This window comes from Chiloscyllium punctatum, chromosome 11 (genome assembly GCF_047496795.1).
Source record: "Chiloscyllium punctatum isolate Juve2018m chromosome 11, sChiPun1.3, whole genome shotgun sequence".
Classification (NCBI taxonomy): Eukaryota; Metazoa; Chordata; class Chondrichthyes; order Orectolobiformes; family Hemiscylliidae; genus Chiloscyllium; species Chiloscyllium punctatum.
This window is the reverse complement of record NC_092749.1, coordinates 13,648,589-13,668,682: the sequence shown is the minus strand read 5'-3', so window position 1 is coordinate 13,668,682 and position 20,094 is coordinate 13,648,589. Positions and strand designations below refer to the sequence as shown.

The following is a 20,094-nucleotide window of genomic DNA, read 5'->3' as shown; positions in this document are numbered from 1 at the left end:
CTATGCTCTCTAGTTTTGGACTCCCCCATCCCAGGGAAAAGACCTTGTCTATTTACCCTATCCATGCCCCTCATGATTTTATAAACCTCAATGAGGTCACCCCTCAGCCTCTTGATGCTGCAAGGAAAACAGCTCGAACCTTTTCAGCCTCTTCCTATGGGTCAAACCTTCCAACCCTGGCAACAATCCTTGGAAATCCTTTCTGAACCCTTTCAAGTTTCACAATAGCCTTCCTATAGCAGGGAGACCAGAATGCACACAGTAATCCAAAAGTTGCCTAACCAGTGTCCTGTACAGCCGCAACATGACCTCCCAACTCCTGTACTCAATACTCTGACCAATAATTTTGGAAACAATGAAACAATCTGCCAAACAGGAAGGAGAGTCCTGGATCTTACAAAACATGATTGGGTATTGGAATGGAAGAGCTGAAAATGTGTTGCTGGAAAAGCGCAGCAGGTCAGGCAGCATCCAAAGAACAGGAGAATCGACGTATTGGAATGGAAGAGCCAAACCACTACGAAAACAAATAAAAGCAAAAGTTGTGGGATTCAGTCAATGGGTCAGGTAGCAATGGTGGAGGGCAACAATAGATTTAACTTCAAGTCCGTGACCAGAACTTTCCTGTGACAGGTCTTTGACTGCTCTTCTCACTTCACAAAGGGAGCAGGACAACTCACTGTTTTGAGCATTTTGGGGTTTTATTTCAGATTCCCCAACATCTACAATGCTTTGCTTTTGTTCCTGAATGACAAGGCTTGGTGGGATCAATTTTTCATCATCCTTGACGTCTCTTGACATTTTATGATCAACCTGTTCAGAGACACCTTTGGAGCAGGTGGGATGTAAACCCATAGCTCCTGGTTCACAGATAGGGGCACTACTACCGCACCACAAGGAAACCCCCCATCTTGATTTCTCTTAGATTTCTAGCTTGTTTATTTCACCTGCAATTCTAATCTATTTCTTATCTCCCTGAGCCTCCCCTTCTGCAAGCTTATATTTTGTTCTGGGCTACAATTGGGTATTTATTGCACCGCTGCTCCCTCACGACCCGAAGCCTAGAGGAAGAACGCCTCAGATTCTGCCTCGGAACACTTCAACCCCAGGGCATCAATGTGGACTACACCAGTTTCCTCATTTCCCCTTCCCCCACCTTACCCCAGTTCCAACCTTCCAGCTCAGCACCATCCTCATGACCTGTCCCACCTGCCAACCACCCTTCCCACCTATTCGCTCCACCCTCCTCTCCGACCTACCACCTTCATCCCCACCCCCATCCATCTATTGTACTCTTTGCTACCTTCTCCCCAGCCCCACCCCTCTCCCATTTATCTCTCCACCCCTGAGGCTCTCTGCCTCATTCCTGATGAAGGGCTTTTGCCCGAAACGTCGATTTTCCTGCTCCTCGGATGCTGCCTGACCTGCTGTACTTTTCCAGCACCACTCTAATCTAGACTCTGATTTCCAGCATCTGCAGTCCTCACTTTTGCCTATTTATTGCACAATTCTAGTTGCCCTTTGAGGGGGGGGATAGTATTCAATCTTCTTCATATACACTACAGCCCTTTGATATCCCAGGTTTGGACCTATCTATCTGTTTCTCAATTTATATAACTTTTCCCTCCTTAAGCCAAGATCGGGACCCTCTGAATTATTGATATTTCCTCAGAGAATCTCATTCTGTTTACAAATTTTCAAATGTTAATGAAGTCCAAACAATCAAGTATTTAATAAGTATGTATTTAGTAAGCTGAGCTTTCCTGGAGTAAAGTTGATGTGTTGCCCCCAACAGAGTCAAGTAGATGGTTGATGCAGGGTAATTAAAATTATCTCCTGCCCAAACATTGCGGTACAATTTGCCAATGATTTATATTTCGATTTGCTGCCTGCAGTTAGTTAAATTGGTCATTGGAACAGCAGTTGTAATCAGGAAAACGGAACAGCTTGAAGAGGAATGAGCCGCCTGCCTTCTGCATTAAGCCAAGATTTACCTTCCATAACACAAGTGTGTAAAGCCCTCCGAGGTGTATACTGTTTGTTTTATGATGTAATGTGTATACAGTGTCTGAGGGCACCTTCCTCAATAGTAGTTGCTATGCAACAGAAGGTTAAAATGGCAATTTTATCTATTTGGAAAGCTGCCGAATTCTGGTCACCACATGTGAGGTAGGTTCTTGCGGAAGGAATATACTAGAATATTCTACCTATGGTGACGGGTGTCAGTAGGCAGGAGAGACTGGAGAAGCTGGGGAAGTCTTCCTGAGAGCAAAGAGAAGATTTAATAGAGATGCTCATATTGCTGGAGGGCTTTGATGAATTAAATAATGATGGAGTGTTTTTCTGGGTAGGAAGTGAAGGCAACAGATGCCACAGATTGAAAATATTTGGCAAATGGACAATGTCTTATGGAAGGCTTAAATTTTGGTGCAACCAGTTATTGTGCTTAGGGTCACCTCAAGTGGAGTGGAATCAGAGTCAATGACAACATTCTGACTTGAAACGTCAGCACACTGGCTTAGTTGTTAGCAATGCTGCCTCACAACATGAGGTACCCAGGGTCAATTCCAAATTCAGGTGACTTTCTGTGTGGAGTTTGCCCATTCTCCCCATGTCTGTCTGGTTTCTTCCTCCAGTCCAAAGCTGTGCAAGTTACATGAATTGTCTGAGCTATAGTGCCCAGGGATGTGCAGGTTAGGTAGATAATGCAGGGTTACGAGGGTTGGAGGGGGGGATTTTGGGACTGGGTGGGATGCTGTTCAGAGGATTGGTGTGGACTTAGTGGGCTGAATGGCCTGCCACCACACTGTAGGGATTCTGTGACCCTAAAAGGATAATGAAGAAAAATCAATGTGGGGCTGCATCAATATCTCCTTCAGAAGCCAGCATAATGCCCCAGTATCAACATCCTGGAGTTATCATTAACCAGAAACTGAACTGGACTCACCATGTAAATAGCTGAAAATGTGTTGCTGGAAAAGCGCAGCATCCAAGGAGCAGGAGAACCGACGTTTCTGCATTAGCCCTTCTTCAAGAATGAGGAAAGTGTGTCCAGCAGGCTAAGATAAAAGGTAGGGAGGAGGGACTTGGGGGAGGGGCGTTGGAAATGCAATAGGTGGAAGGAGGTTAAGGTGAGGGTGATAGGCCGGAGTGGGGGTGGGGGCGGAGAGGTCAGAAAGAAAATTGCAGGTTAGGAAGGTCGTGCTGAGTTCGAGGGTTGGACTGAGACAAGGTGGGGGGAGGGGAAATGTCACCTTTCTGCCTTGTTGATGTACATATATCAAATGGACTGTAGTGGTTAAGGAGGGCAGCTCACCATCACCTTCTCAGGGGCAACTAGGGAGGGACAACAGGGGCTGACCCAACCAGCAACACCCACATCCCAAAAATGAATAAACAACACTTGCATAATCAGATAAATGAATGCTTATTCTCATTCTTCATATTAATGCATAACAATAACAAATCAAAGATTTCTGACACTAGTCAAATTCTAGCACCTGTTGTAAATACAATAAACTAACAACCAATTAGCAGATAGAAACATAGACAGGGTCACACAGAGATTCAAATAGTAAAATGACCACTGCTGTGTCATATGATTTAGTATTAATTGGTTACTAAATTATAACTGAGGTCACTGACTGAGGCTTTTATAAATGCATGATTAATTTTGGATTGGAACCTCATTTAATAATTTAAAATCAACATGCAGCTGCCTAGAAATATTCCAGAGCTGATTTCTTACAATCTTGTGGTTACATTAACTGCTTGATTCCTTTGGACTATAGTGGCATTGTGTGGAGCTTTGAGGGATGGACCTGTCTCCATTGAGGGTTCTCTGTGTCCCTTGGATTCTCTGAAACTATTGTATACATTAATTATAATATCTACAGTAATCACATTAAATCCCACCTACCTCAGTCCCAGTAAAGTACGTTTAGTCAAACAGATCTGTACCTGTAACTGACCTTTTTGAAAAATTCAATCAAGTTGGTCTCTCATGACCTTCCTTTAACAGAACTACCCTGACTGTTCTTAACTAATCCCTGCCTCTCTAAATGCAGATTAATTCTGTTCCTCAGAGTTGCTTCCAATAGCTCCCCACCATTGAGATTGGATTGACTGGCCAGTGATTTCCTGTGAGAGGGAACCCACACAGATACAGGAACAATGTACAAACTCCACACAGCTGATCAACCAAGGCTCGAACTGAACCCAAGGTCCCTGTGCTTTGAGGCAGCAATACTAACCACTGAGCCACCGTGCCACCCCAAGCACCAGAATGCCCAAGTCTCTTTTGACAGCCACAATGTTTAACTTCGCATCATTTAGAAAGTACCCTGATTGACCGTTTTTCGGTTCAAAACAGATAATCTCACACTTAGTTACACCTGAACCCCATTTACCACAGTTTTGCCTATTCACTTAGTCAACCAATAACCTTTTGTAAGTTTATACATCATTTATAAATGTATACATCATTTATAAATTTATAAATCATTGACATTGTCTGCAATGCCCCTAACTTTGTGTCATTACTAAATTTCAAGTTATGACTTTTTATTTCATTATTCAAGTGGTTAATAAATAAAGTGAATAATTGTGACCCTAACACAGATCTTTGTGGGGCACTACTGGTTACATCCTGCCATTATCCCAATCTCTGTTTCTCTCACTGTAGATTCTGTCTAACTCACTGAGCACTTCCAGTCTGTGCCCATATGCATGAAGATATGGACATCGTCCAGACTTGGGCTCTTCAGTGGCAAATAAAATTGGCAGCACACAAATGTCAGGCATTGAGTATTGCCAATGAGAGAGAATATATCCATTTCCCCATGACATTCAATGGCATTACAATAACTGAATCCATCATTGCCAACAACCTGGGGTTACCATGGACCAAACCTGAGCTGGACCAGCCACATAAATACCATGGCAATAAAGACATAAATTCTGCACTGAGTAACTTAGCTCCTGACTCACCAAAACCTATCTATCATCTACAGGTAATGAGTTAGTGGCAGCACCATTGACAAAGATGCACTGCAGTGACTCACCAAGTGTATTTTGGCAGTGGATTTCAAACCCGTGACCTCTACCTCCTGGAAAGTTGGGGGCAGCTGATGCTCGAATGTGTCACCAGCTACAATTTCCCTTCCAAGTCACGCAGCATCCTAACTTGGATCTGTATCGTCATTCTTTCATTTGTCATTGAGTCAAAATTCAGGAACTTGCTGACAGCACTGTGAGTGTCACTAGCTGCCATGGACTGCAAATGTTCAAGATGGGCAGCTCACCATAATCTTCTCAAGGGGGCAATTAGAATCTCTACAGTGTGGAAGTAGGCCATTTGATCCACATTGACCTTCCAAAGAGCATTCCACCCAGACTAAGCCCTTTTCCTATCCCTGTTCCCATGGCTAACCTATCTGGTGTGGATGCCAAGGGCAATTTAGCATGGCCAGTCTACCTAACCTGCACATCTCTGAACTCTGGGAAGATTGACCCTCCTCATTCCTGAAGAAGGGCTTATGCCCAAAATGTCAATTCTCCTGCTCCTTGACCTGCTGCGCTTTTCCAGCAACACACTTTTCAACTCTGGGAAGAAACCATAGTACCCAGAGTAAACTCACACAGGCATAGGAAGGATATACAAACTCCACACAGACAGTCACCTGAGGCTGGAATTGAACCTGGGTCCCATGAGGCAGCATTGCTAACCACTGAGCCACTGTGGCACCCATAACTTGGGATGGGCTCCGCAACTCATGAATGTTTGAAACTAAATCCCATTTTTATTTCCGACCCGTGCAAGCTGCATCAATGCCTTGTGTTCTGTGCTGTAACCTTATAAAAATTGTTAGTGTGATACAATTTAATAATGAGGAAATGGAGGCTAAATTATTCATATTCTATTAGACTAAATCACAAATGAGACTGATTTAATTTTAATAATCCACAGATTCTGGGTATCTAAAATCCAGAGAGAAAATGCTGACTGTACTCAGCATGCCAAGCATCAAAATGGGAAACAACAGATTAATGTTTCAATTATATCAACATATAAGCCCCTTTATCAGAATTGGTTCTGTACCTAACCCAGCACTAATGGACTTACTGTGCAATTCCTGCACTCTCTGGTTTTATTAAAAGCAGTTTAGATTTTGCACAAGACAGACATTAAAATAAGAGGCAAATAAATCAGAGGGCTCAATGTACTTCTCTGTTCCATTAACCTGCATAATTTGAAAAGATTGTTACAGAGGATCAGACACAGAAATTTATAAAACGTAATTGGGATTTAATTCACTTGTTTGCTGTGGAATCGGAGCTAAGGTGAGGATTGACATGACAATAGGCGGTGTTGCTGGGAAACAGGAGATGGAGGTATACTCTGAGATGATCCACTGGGAGAAAAGTTGCATCCATGTTCCAAATGGGATTCTAGGAGTGTTCTCAAATTTCCTAATATTCCAAAGTGAAGACAGAAGAGTGTTCTTATTTTGCTGTGGTTATCTCTAGTGAGCAACTATTTCTGTGCGTGCGTGTGTTTCCATCTTCTCAAGTTGCGTGTTTGCAAAAATGGACCGGGTTATACACACATTCCTTGATATATTCTGTCCTTACCTTTTGCAGTTTTTACTATGGAATCTATGTCTCTGGCAATGCAGATTTGGTCTGAAAGTGGTCTCATGCCCCAGTGATTAAAATGACGACAGACTGTAACTGATGTAACCAGTTTCTGCACTGGTCCACACATTACAGTCATTTGTAAATGACCTGTCATATTGATATTTGGAGCTAGAAATTCATAAAGAAGGAAGTCAAAGCTATGGTAATTATAAACAGTCTATGGTACTAATTAGATGTTTAATGGTCTGTCTGTATTGTAGATATTGCTGAGATGGCCAGCTATTGCTCATCCCTCATCAGCATTCAGAAGTTCCTTGGGAAGATGGTGAACTAATTCTTGAGCCAATGCAATCCGTCTGGTGTAATTATTCTTTTGTTCTCCTAGACGGTAGAGGTTGTGGGTTTGAGAAGTGCTCTTGAAGGACCCTTGATGAGTTCCTGCAGCCCACATCATATTTAGTACACAATGTTGTCACTGTGCATCGGTGGTAGAGGATGTGATTACTTAGGTTGGTGGATGGGGGTCATGAAAATGGGCTATTTTTTCCCGGGTGGTGTCTAGTTTCTTGAGTGTTATTGGAGCTGCACCCATCCAGTCAAGTGGGGAGTATTCCATCATACTCCTGACTTGTGCCTTGTAGATGGTGGGCAAGGTTTAGGGAGTCAGGAGGTGAGCTACTCACTGCAGGATTCCTAGCCTCTGACCTCCCCTTATAATATCTTTAGTTATATGATATACCAATTCAGTTTCAATTCAATAGCAACTCCAGGATGTTGATAGTTCAGCAATGATAATATCATTGAATGTCAAGGGGTGATGGTTGGAGTCTTTTTTGTTGGAGGTGGTCATCACCCAGCACTTGTATAGTAGAAATGTATAAGTCAACTGCAAGCCCAAGCCTGGATGTTTCCCAGGTATTTCTGTATTTGGAGCTGACTTTCTTCAGTATCTGAGGAGTCACAAATTCTGATCACCGTGCGGTCATTGGTAAACATCCCCATATCTGACCATATGACAGGGTAAAAGGTCCTTGATGAAGGTGGTCAGACTTAGGACAGAACTCTGAGAAACTCCTACAGAGATGTCCTGGAGTAGAAGTGATTAGCTTCCAACAACCACAACATCTGTGCTAAGTATGACTCCAATCAATAAATCTGAAGAGTGAGTATAGATGAGAGGAAGTAAGCAGCCCCCTGCACTTTTCACATTTCTCTGTTTATATAAACTGTATAATAAACGTTAATGACAGAAACATAATGCGAAATCATCAGTACAATATGTTCCACATCCCTGAATGCAGAAGGCAGTTGATGAGAAGACTGCAGAAATACCAGCCTGAAACTTGTTAAAAATTAAAATTGCACCAACGGACAGATTAGTTAATGTCTGAGTCCTGTTGAAAGTATAGGCCGATTGGGTGAGGGTAGAAATGTTGAGGTATTGATCATATCTGGGATCTTCATCTACCTCTGCAGACAAGCTTCATTCTAAAGTCCCACTTCTGGTTAACTCAACTCCACAATGATGAGAAACGGGTCCCTTGGTTTGTTCTGCCTTCCCTCTTATGGATCATTGAGTTAAAAATCACACACCTTCAGATTACAGTCCAACAGATTTATTTGAAAGTACTTCCGAATAAACCTGTTGGACTATAGCCTGGTGTTGTGTGATTTTTAACTTTGTCAACCCAGTCCATCACTGGCACTCCCAAATCATGGAGGATTGAAATACACCTTGATTATTTCTCTCTCTCTCTGACACACACACACACACACACAGATCAGGATGAATAAACAACATGATGTGACATCTGGCAAAATAAATCAGTTTATCAGTTTCCAGGAAAGCAGCAGATACTCACAGCTGCAGTCCATATTCTGTATTCCACAAAAATTAAAGCTTTATCAGTTAGACAGGAAGATCCCTGAACTCAGCAGTTAATGAATTTTTGCACAACAAATTTACTTCTAAGAAACATAATGGCAGGGGCAGGTAAGAACAAAACTCCAGTCTAGTCTATTTACTGCTATAGTGTCCCTCTAAAACCCTCACTTGATTCAGTAACAATGCATTAGTTTGAAAGCAAGAGCAAACATGTTTGATGGAAATGGAACTGGTGTGAAACTCTCTCCTTCTCTGGCATCTTTCACAGGACAAACACCAGACACTGAAATAAATACAACAAGAAGCTGTAGATGCTGGAGGTCTGAAACAGGAACAGAAATTGCTGGAGAAACGCATTAGGTCTGGCAGCACCTTTGGAGAAAAGGTAGAGTCAATGTTTTGAGTCCAGATTGCAGTTCTGAAGAAGGGTCACTTGAATCAAAATGTCATCTCTACTTTTTCTCCACAGATACTGCTAGGCACTGAGATGTTCAGGTGAGCTAGCACACCGAGCACCCACAATCGCAACTGGATTGGACCGGTCACATAGCTAGAATGCTGACCAAAGTGTATCTTCAGTGGGGAGATTGAAGTCAGGGGTGTGTTGTCATGGCTATTGAAGGAAACAGAAATTACAGGGGAACTCTCTATGCTTCATTTAGGAGAATTGATATTGATCGCAAACCCTGAGAGAAACTCATGCACACTTGCTGCACTTAATGTGACTGAAATAAAAATACAGTGCAGCCTCCTGCAAAAGGAAATGCATGCTACAGGCAGAGAGAGAACACAACAGAAGCCAATCCACATCCAGCGTCTTCTCCGAAACTCTGTGACAGCCTGTACTATTTGCCGTAGAAACATCCAAGAATTGACCAGCCCTATCAGTCACCAATGCATTCCCAGGACCTTACCAAAGCCACCCATATTGAGAATGGTCACTTTCATCTTGAAGAATGAACAAGATGACATAAGGGGTGGGGCAGTGGCTCAGGGGGTGGGGGACAGTGGCTCAGGGAGTGGGACAGTGGTTCATGTGGGTGGGGAACAGTGGTTCATGTGGGTGGGGAACAGTGGTTCATGTGGGTGGGACAGTGGTTTATGTGGGTGGGACAGTGGCTCACGGGGTGGCACAGTGGTTCATGTGGGTGGGGGACAGTGGTTCATGTGGGTAGGGAACAGTGGTTCATGTGGGTGGGGAACAGTGGTTCATGTGGGTGGGACAGTGGTTCATGTGGGTGGGACAGTGGTTCATGTTGGTGGGGCAGTGACTCACGGGGTGGCACAGTGGTTCATGTGGGTGGGACAGTGGTTCATGTGGGTGGGGCAGTGGCTCACGGGGTGGCACAGTGGTTCATGTGGGTGGCACGATGGCTCAGGGGGTGCCACAGTGGTTCATGTGGGTGGGGGACAGTGGTTCATGTGGGTGGGACAGTGGTTCATGTGGGTGGCACAGTGGTTCATGTGGGTGGGACAGTGGTTCATGTGGGTGGGGCAGTGACTCACGGGGTGGCACGATGGCTCACGGGGTGTCACAGTGGTTCAGGAGGCGGGATGGCGGCTCAGGGGACAGCACGGTGGTTCATGGGTGTGACACAGTGGCTCAGTGGTTAGCACTGCTGCCTCACATTGCCAGACACCCGGGTTCAATTCCAGCCTCAGGTGACTGTCTGTGTGCAGTTTGCACATTCTCCCCATGTCTGCGTGGGTTTCCTCCGGTTGCCACGGTTTCCTCCCACAGTCTAAAGATGTGCAGGTTAGGTGAATTGGCCATGCTAAATTGTCCATAGTGTTCAGGGATGTGTAGGTATTGTATATTAGTCAGGGGTAAATGTCATAGAGTCATAGAGATGTACAGTATGGAAACAGACCCTATGGTCCAACATGTCCATGCCGACCAGATATCCCAACCTGATCTAGTCCCACCTGCCAGCGCCCAGCCCATATCCCTCCAACCCCTTCCTATTCAAATACCCATCCAAATGCCTCTTAAATGTTGTAATTGTACTAGCATCCACCACTTCCTCTGGCAGCTCATTCCATACATGCATCATTCTCTGTGTGAAAAGTTGCCCCTTAGGTCTCTTTTATATCTTTCTCCTCTCACCCTAAGCTATGCCCTCTAGTTCTGGACTCACTCACCCCAGGGAAAATACCTTGTCTATCCAATCCCCTCATGATTTTATAAACCTCTATAAGGTCACCCCTTAGCCTCCGATGCTCCAGAGACAACAGCCCCAGCCTATTTAGCATCTCCATGCATCTCAAACCCTCCAACCCTGGCAACATCCTTGTAAATCTTTTCGGAACCCTTTCATGTTTCACAACATCTTTCCGATAGGAAGGAGACCCGAACTGCATGCAAAATGTAGAGTAATAGGGTAGAGGAATGGGTCTGGGGGTGGAATACTCTCCGGAGGGTCAGTGTGGAATGGTTGGGCCAAATGGCCTGTATCCACAGAGTAGGGATTCTATGATATCTAGACACAATGACATGTGCTGCAATTACAGCACAAACATAGCTAAACAGGTTCCTGGCTTCCACCTATTTTCAACAATCTTATCTTTTAAAACAAAAGATGTTTTTGTACAGGGAACCCCATGCAGAGGAGTTTTTCAACAGTTTATGCTGATAAATGGAGTTTGCACTGGTGTTGTGGTGTAGAGGCTTGAGACAGGCAAGATAAGATTCTTCTAGTTTCCTAACACAACAAGTTGTCAGTATTGGTGGGAGTGGCTTTATAATCCTGAGCAGTGATGGAGGGGTAAAGCTGAGTGTTATCACTGAATATGTGCAGAAACTAATCCTGTGTCAATGCCAGTTGCCACTGCATGTCAACAAACAGAGAATTCACAAAGTATTATAACAATAGAATGCAAAACATGAGACATTAGGGCTAAAACAAAATCAGCGGATCACATTTACAACATCTTCAACAGTGAGAATGCGTAAACACTAATGATCACAGTTTCTACAATAACAATTGACTTGAGAATGCCTTCAATGAAAAATCACACAAGTATGTTGCAATGGGAAATTTGATGCCAAACTACATAATGCGAAGTAGGGAGGGACTGGTTAAAGAGATAGGTTTTAGAGCTCAGAGTTTCTACAAGAAGATGAGTTAAATAAGGGAGGTGCAGAGGTTTGGGTGTGTTTGGGAGGGGGTGTCGGGTGAGTTAGGGAAGCTGAGGCATAGTTGCAAGTTGCCCGGTCATTAAAATTGGAGGTGGTCAAAATGCCAGGCTTAGATTCTAGAAGATTGTGTGATTGGAGAAGACTACAGAGATAAGGCAGGTCAGGTCATGGAGGAATGTGAAAATCATGATGAGCATTTGAATTCATTCATGGGGTGTGGGCATCACTGGCTGAGCCAGCATTTATTGCCCAAAGGAGATTTAAAGGCCCTTAAAATTGGTGAGTCTACTACTGTTGTAGGCAACGCGTTCCACACCCCTACTACTCTTTGAGTAAAGAACCTCCTCTGATATCTGTCCTATGTCTATCACCCCTCAATTTAAAGCTATGTCCCCTTGTGCTAGCCATCACCATCTGAAGAAAGTGAGGACTGCAGATGCTGGAAATCGAAGCTGAAAATTTGATGCTGGAAAAGCACAGCAGGTCAGTCAGCATCCAAGGAGCAGGAGAATCGACGTTTCGGGCATGAGCCCTTCTTCAGGAATTCCTGAAAATGCCCAAAACGTCGATTCTCCTGCTCCTTGGATGCTGCCTGACCTGCTGCGCTTTTCCAGCAACACATTTTCATCACCATCTGAAGAAAAAGGCTCTCACAGTCCACCTTATCTAATCCTCTGATCATCTTGTATGTCTCGATTAAATAACCTCTCAACCTTCTTCTCTCCAATGAAAACAGCCTCAAAGCCTCAGCCTTTCCTCATAAGACCTTCCCTCCATACCAGGCAACATTCTGGTAAATCTCCTCTGCATTCTTTCCAATGCTTCCCCATCCTTCCTATAATGCTGCGACCAGAACTGTATAATACTCCAAATGCAGCTGCACCAGTATTTTGTACAGCTGCAACATGATCTCATGGCTCCGAAACTCAATTCCTTTTCAATAAAACTGAATGCTCTGTATGCCTTCTTAACAGCTCTATCAACTTGGATGGCAACTTTCAGGGATCTATGCACATGGACACTGCTCATCTACACTACCAAAGATCTTACCATTAGCCCAGTACTCTACATTCTTGTTACTCCTTCCAAAGTGAATCACCTCACACTTTTCCACAATAAGCTCCATTTGCCAACTCTCGGGCCAGCTCTGTAGCTTATTTATGTTCCTCTGTAACCTGCAACATCCTTCAGCACTATCTATAACTCCACCGACTTAAGTGTCATCCGCAAATTTACTAACCCAACCTTCTCCACCTTCGTCCAGGTCATTTATAAAAATGATAGACAGCAGTGGCCCCAAAACAGATCCTTGCAATGCACCAATAGTAATTGAACTCCAGGATAAACATTTTTCATCAACAACCACCCTCTGTCTTCTTACAGCTAACCAATTTCTGATCCAAACCGTTAAATCACCCTTAATCCTATGCCTCCATATTTTCTGCAATAGCTCACCATGGGGAACCTTATCAAATGCTTTACTGAAAGCCAAATTCACCAATCAACACTTTGCCCTCGCCAACTGTTTGATCATCTTCTTAAAGAACTCAATAAGGTGTGTGAGGCACGACCTACCCTTCACAAAACCGTGCTGACTATCCCTGATGAAATTATTCCTTTCTAGATGATTATAAATCCTACCTCTTATAATCCGTTCCAACATTTTACCCACAACGAAGTAAGGCTCACTGGTCTATAATTACCAGGGTTGTCTCTACTCCCCTTCTTGAACAAGGGGACATTTGCTATCCTCAAGTCTTCTGGCACTATTCCTGTGGACAATGACAACATAAAGATCAAAGTCAAAGACTCTGCAATCTTGTCCCGAGCTTCCCAGAAAATCCGAGGATAAATCCCATCCAGTCCAGGCATTTATCTATTTTCGCAAGTTACAGAATTGTGAACCTCAATCCCAACTCGTCTCGTAGCCTGTGTCTCAGTATTCTCCTCGACAACATTGTCTTTTTCCAATGTGAATTCTGACAAAAAAATATTTATTTAGCCTCTCTCCTATCTCTTTGGACTCCACACACAACTTCCCACTACTGTCCTTGACTGGCCCTAATCTTACTCTCGTCATTCTTTTATTCCTGACATATTTATAGAAAGCTTCAGGGTTTTTCTTGATCCTACCTGCCAAAGACTTCTCATGTCCTTTCCTGGCTCTCCTTAGCTCTCACTTTAGGTCTTTCCTGGCTAACTTGTATCTCTCAAGCACCCTAACTGAGCCTTCATGTCTCATCTTAACATGTCTCCTACTTCCTCTTGACAAGAGAGTCAACTTCTTTAGTAAACCACAGTTCCCTTGCTCGACCACTTCCTCCCTACCTGACAGGTACATACCTATCAAAGACATGCAGTAGCTGTTCCTTGAGCAAGCTCCACATTTCAATTGTGCCCATTCCCTGTAGTTTCCTTCCCCATCTTATGCATCCTAAATCTTGCCTAATTGTCTCATAATTGCCTTTCCCCCAGCTGTAACTCTTGCCCTGCTGTATATACCTAATCCTTGCCATTGCTAAAGTAAACATAACTGAATTGTGGTCATTATCACCAAAGTGCTTTCCTACTTCCAAATCTAACACCTGGCCTGCTTGATTATCCAGTACCAAATTCAATATGATTTTGCCTCATGTTGGCCTATCTACATACTGGGTCAGGAAACTCTCTTGCACATATTGGACAAAAACTGACCTATCTGAAATACTCAAACTATAGCATTTCCAGTCAATATTTGGAAAGTTAAAGGTCCCCCATAACTACCCTGTTACTTTCGCTCCTATCTAGAATCATTTTTGCAATTTTTGACATGGGTCTGGAGTCATATGAAGGCCAGACCAGGTAAGGAAGGCAGTTTCCCTCTCTAAAGGACATTCGTGAACTAGATGGTCTTTTCTCTCCAATAATCATTTCATAGTGATCATTAAACTCTTAATTCCATTTCTTAAACAAAAATGAATTCAAATTCCACCATCATGGGTTCTCACAATGTTACCTGGGTCTCAGGATTAACACTCCAGAGGTAACACCACGAGGTTATCACCTCCCCACTGAAGGGGCACTAGTGAGCTAACAGCCAATATAGATTCCTGATGAAGGGCTTTTGCCCAAAATGTCATTTTTCCTGCTCCTTGTATGCTGCCTGACCTGCTGTGCTTTTCCAGTATCACACTCTCGACTCTTATCGCCAGCATCTGCAGTACTCACTTTCACCTAGCCAATATAGATTAGCAAGTGTCAGGGTGTAGGTGAATGTGAATTGGTGTGAGTTAGGATTTGAGTAGGTTTATGGATATCTTCAAATTTATAGAAGCTAAAATGTGGAAGTTCATTCAAGAATGTGTTTGAATAATCAATTCTTGAGGTAACAAAGTCATGTAATAAGGACAAGTTTGTTAGAAAGATAAGCAAAAACTCCATATTACAATTGAGAAAAGTGCAAAAGGAAGCAACAGGGTGAATATGTTGCTGTTTGTGTATTACAGGCAGAGGGAATGTAATGAGAAAATCAAGCTGTAAGCAAATAAATAATATGCACTTTCATCACAGATTCATTCATTCCTCAAAGCAGGAGGGCACTGTAAGCATAAACATTTGGAAATTGTAACTATGATATTGCACAAAAGCCTCAGAGTGCTAGCCTGATGTTTCTGTCCTCTTCATCACCAACAATCTGTCTTGGTCCCCCCACCTTCCACCTTGGAATACTTCAACCCCAGGGCATCAATGTGGACTTCACCAGTTTCCTCATTTCCCCTCCCCCACTTTACTCCAGTTCCAACCTTGCAGCTCAGCACCACCCCATGACCTGTCCCACCTGTCAATCTTCCTTCCCACCCATCCGCTCCACCCTCCTCTCTGAACTATCTTCATCCACACCCCCCATCCACCCATTGTACTCTTTGCTACCTTCCCCCACCCTCCTCTCTGACCTATCACCTTCATCCCCAACCCCATCCACCTATTGAACTCCTTGTTACCTTCTCCCCAGCCCCACCCCTCCCATTTATCTCTCCACCCTGGAGGCACCCTGCCTTAATTCCTGATGAATGGCTTTTGCCCGAAACGTCAATTTTCCTGCTCCTCGGATGCTGCCTGACCTGCTGTGTCTTTCCAGCACCACTCTAATCTAGACTCTGATTTCCAGCATCTGCAGTCCTCACTTTTGCCTGGTCCACTCACGTTAACATGATGGTCAAGAAAGCCCAACAACATCTCTATCGCACAGGATGCTAAGGAAATTCAACTGATCAACCAACACCCTTACCAACTTTTATAGGTGCACCATAGAAAGCATTCTATCTGGATGCATAATAGCATAGTATGCCAATTGCCCTTCCCAAGACTGCAGGAAACTACAGAGAACCACGAACACAGCCCAGTCAATTACATAAACCAGCCTCCCACCCATTCACCCCATCTGTACTTCCTGCTGCTTTAGGAAAGCAATCAACATAATTAAAGACCCCTCCCACCCCAGTTATGCTCTCTTATGAGTCAAGAACAGCTTTGTTCCCCTATTATCAGACTTCTGAACAGATCTCTCAAATTTTCATGTTGACCTCTCCCTGCACCTTCTCTGTGGCTGTGACATTGTATTCTGCACTCTGTTCTGCTATTCTGATGCACTTTGTATGATACAGTCTGCCTGTACAGCACACAAACATTTTCTACTCTATGTTGGTACATGTGACAACAATAAATCAAAACAAATCAAAGATCACACTTGATATTATGCAAAATCAATGAACTGATCACAAAAAAGCAATTCAGTTCAATACATTCATGTGTTTATGCTTCCCACAACTTACACCCACCTCTTCTCCATTTAACCTGATCAGAATTTCCATCTTTCCATCCTTCCCCATGTGCTAACTTCACTTGCCCTTAAATGCACCAGAGGAATGTCACATAAATGCACAAAGGATTTGTTCACTGTTTTGGTTGATAGGAATATCTAATCCACAAAGCTACTGGCTAAGCTTTGAAAAGGGTATCGTTGCAATGTATAAAGATGGTGTCCTCTAGACCTAGCTGTCAATTGTGCTGCATGGAACAATGGTGTCAGCAAAACACCACAACCCACAAAGCACCCCCTCCCCTCACCCCACCCAGTTCAATGAATACATGCACTTTTTTAAGTTTAAATGTCACATTTGGGCATCACAGAAAAATCAGCACTTATTGTGCCATTCCTAATTTCCCTTGACAAGATAGTGATAAGATATCTTTTATTTTCAATAGAGCTGAATGAGCTCCAGACAATTTCACAAGTCACTTAAGTTTCTATCACATTGCTAGAAGCTTGAAGACACTTTATTTCAGAATGGGTAAGGGTGGCAGATTCCCTTCCAGTGTGTGATGGTTTGAATTAGGCTTGTTTGCAAGGAGCTTCCTATATTCAAATAGCTTAAGGCTTTTGGAGGTGATGCCCATGCAGAATAATTGCACGAGAGGAGCTGACAGATGAATCAACATCTCAAAGAATGGAGGAAGAAAGCAAAAATGGGGAATTTATCTTAACATGTGATAAGTATATTACAAAGTGCTGTTAGAGATATGACAGAACAACATACTGGCACAAATACACCTGGTCCCAGTGGGGCATCTACTGAATATTTATTGCACATGTGAAGATATGCAACTTGCATTTATATCATGCTGCGATTGCAATAAAATGTCCCTAGATCTTTAATAGGCAGCAGTAAAGCTTCTTATTAATAAAAATATGTTTAGAGGTGACCAAAAGCATAGTTACAGGAGTAGGATTTGAAAAGGCTTTGGAACAGAAAGTTGACAATAAAAATAGAAAAAGCTGGAAATGTTCATCAGGTCTGACAGCATCTGCAGAATTGCAGGGTTAACATTTCATGTTGCAATGACACCCCCCCCCCCCCCACCCCATATACTCCTGCAGAGGGTACATAATGAAACTCCCTTTTTTTTCCAAAATGAAAACAGAAAGGGCTGTAGAAACTCTGCAGGTCTGGCAGCATCTGTTGAGAGAAAACAATCAGAGGTCACATGACACCAGGTTATAGTCCAACAGATTTTATTTGAAATCGCAAGCTTTTGAAATGGTGCTCCTTCATCAGGTGAAGTGGATGGAAGGGCATAGTCAGAGAATTTATAGGCTGAGAGAGCATTGCCAAGTAATTCCAGGTCATTAAGAGCATCAAACGATAGTACAAATGGTGTGAGGGGAGTGTCGACAGACTGAGTAACAAGTCTTTGGAGGTGATCAAAAGTGTCAAACAGTGTGAGTGAGGTGTTAATAGCTGAATAGCAACTAAAGCGTTAAATCAACCTGATGGACTTTAAAGTGGTGTCATGTAACTTTTGACTTTGTATACTCCGGTCTAACACCAGCACCTCCACATTGAGAGAAAATGGAATTAATATTTCAAGAGCAGTGACCATTCTTCAGAACTTCTTTCTGAGTTCATTTAGAGGTTATACTAACTGAGTGAGGCAATTGCCATGCCACAATGTATTTTTCTTTTAACAATTATAATAGCTAGTATTCATATCTTTTTCAACCAATGAATGCACATCCTATGAGAAAGGTCAATTACTCAAAATTTGCACTGCTGCACTGCATGGGATTTTAGATTGTACTGTCATTCTATGTCCACTATCTTTGTTCTAATTGTATCATACAGACAGCTTGAGAGGTTTTTGTTTCAAAAGGGTGGGTGGGTGGGTGGGGGGGGGGGGGGGGTGATAGCAAGGAATATGAGAACATTATTTCTTTCATAATTGAAGCTCCCAGTGTGATGAATGTAATGTTCATTCCATACATTTGAGGGTTGTCTATTAGAAAAAAAATCCCTTCACCCTGGTAAAGAAACTGAAGTGCCTCAATCTCTCTGAAAGGATGTCATTTGTCTGCTTTCTTACAAATTCCATTTCTTTTCAAATTTTGAATGCTCAGAGCTACTATTTACTAAAAATGGATTACTGCATTCAATTATCTTAATTCTATTATAACTGGGATGAATATCTAGAAGAATACACCAACAGATAGAAGGGGAATTTGGTAAGTTAATAGATTGATAGACCAAAAGACAGGTAGATACATATATACAAAACAAACAGAAAGTGTCTGATAAAGTCAACACTAGATAATTGCAGATGGAACTGACTAGATGTCCCACTTACCTGTCTGCACTGAGAGCCGTCAGGGTGAACACTGACACTCCCACTGAGGTGAGTTGGATCATGGGGATGAGCTTACAAGCCAGTGAGCCGAAGATCCAGTCCTCAAAGAAATACCTGGCAGCGTCCACTGGGACACAAGTGACCAGGAGCAGCAGGTCACCAGCTGCTAAGCTGGAAATGAAAATGTTAGGCACACTTCTCATAGCGCTGTTAGCTACAAAGACCTTGACCAAAGTGATGTTCCCCAGCAAGCCCACCGTGATGAGGAGGAGGTAGATGGGGGGGATGATGCATCGGATCACAAAGAACGCGGTGTCAAGGTAGACTATCTCCTCTGTAAAGTTGTTCCAAATTGCTCCGTTGAGTGAAAGAAAAGTACCGTTGTCGAACAGTTCACCATCCATCCTCCTGAAGCGTTGGCTCCTGTCCCAAGGGGAAAATAAATGCTGGACAAGGATGCCTTATGCTGTCGCTGCAATGGTCTCAACTCCACCCCCACCTACTACCTCAACCTCGTGAGGTCAGCTCCTTTCCAGACAGTCAATTATCTGGATAATCAGCAAGTTGGGTCACTGTTCTTTCGCAACAAGTTCCCTGAAAGAAAGAAGAGGAAGAGAAGTCAACCGAGATTCTGGGAACACGTTCACAAAAATATCAACCACCAGACTTCACATTTCATTCTCTAAATATTCTCAAATCATCTACAAACAAAAGTTAAAAATAAGTGCCGCAGGGCTTGGAGATTACCTGAGACTGCAAGAGAGCCGGTTGCCCGCTGCTATCCAGTCTCAGCGTCTGTGGAAGGAGCTGTCCCCGGTTCGTGGTGCTGAAACTGTGGAGTGAGCTGACTGTCGGCTGCTATCAAGTCTCAGCGTCTGTGGAAGGAGCTGTCCCCGATTCGTGGTGCTGAAACTGTGGAGTGAGCTGACTGTCGGTTGCTATCAAGTCTCAGCGTCTGTGGAAGGAGCTGTCCCTGATGCGTGGTTCTGACACTGTCGGGAGAGCTGGCTGTGCGCTGCTGTCCAGTCTCAGCAACCGTGAAAAGAGCTGTCTCTGAGGTGCGGTGCTGAAACTGTAAACCTTCCCTCTTGACTTCAGCGCCCCGATTTTCCTTTCCTCTGACAGATTTAATAATAATTTTCTGACTCCCTTTGTCTCAACTCGTTACTTCTTCCGTATCTGACTTTCTGCTGTTCTTCTTACTGTGTGTTCCTGTATCCCCTTCTGCTAGCTTTCTCTTCCACTTCAAATCTCCATTTTCCACCGACCT

At 43.4% G+C, this 20,094-nt stretch overlaps 1 protein-coding gene across 3 annotated transcripts in view; it reads right to left on the bottom strand.

The window, feature by feature from the left end:
- Nucleotides 1–18,843, bottom strand: part of nmbr (neuromedin B receptor) — a 39,204-nt gene extending 20,361 nt beyond the window's left edge. For 2 of the 3 annotated variants that reach the window (XM_072580109.1, XM_072580107.1), the window contains exon 1: nt 2,948–3,009. The gene's annotated coding sequence lies outside the window, so the exon portion shown is untranslated. Of the gene's footprint in view, nt 1–2,947; nt 3,010–18,824 lie in introns of those variants that run through there. The other variant, XM_072580108.1, reaches the window with a different exon arrangement.
- Between the last annotated feature and the right edge of the window lie 1,251 nt (nt 18,844–20,094).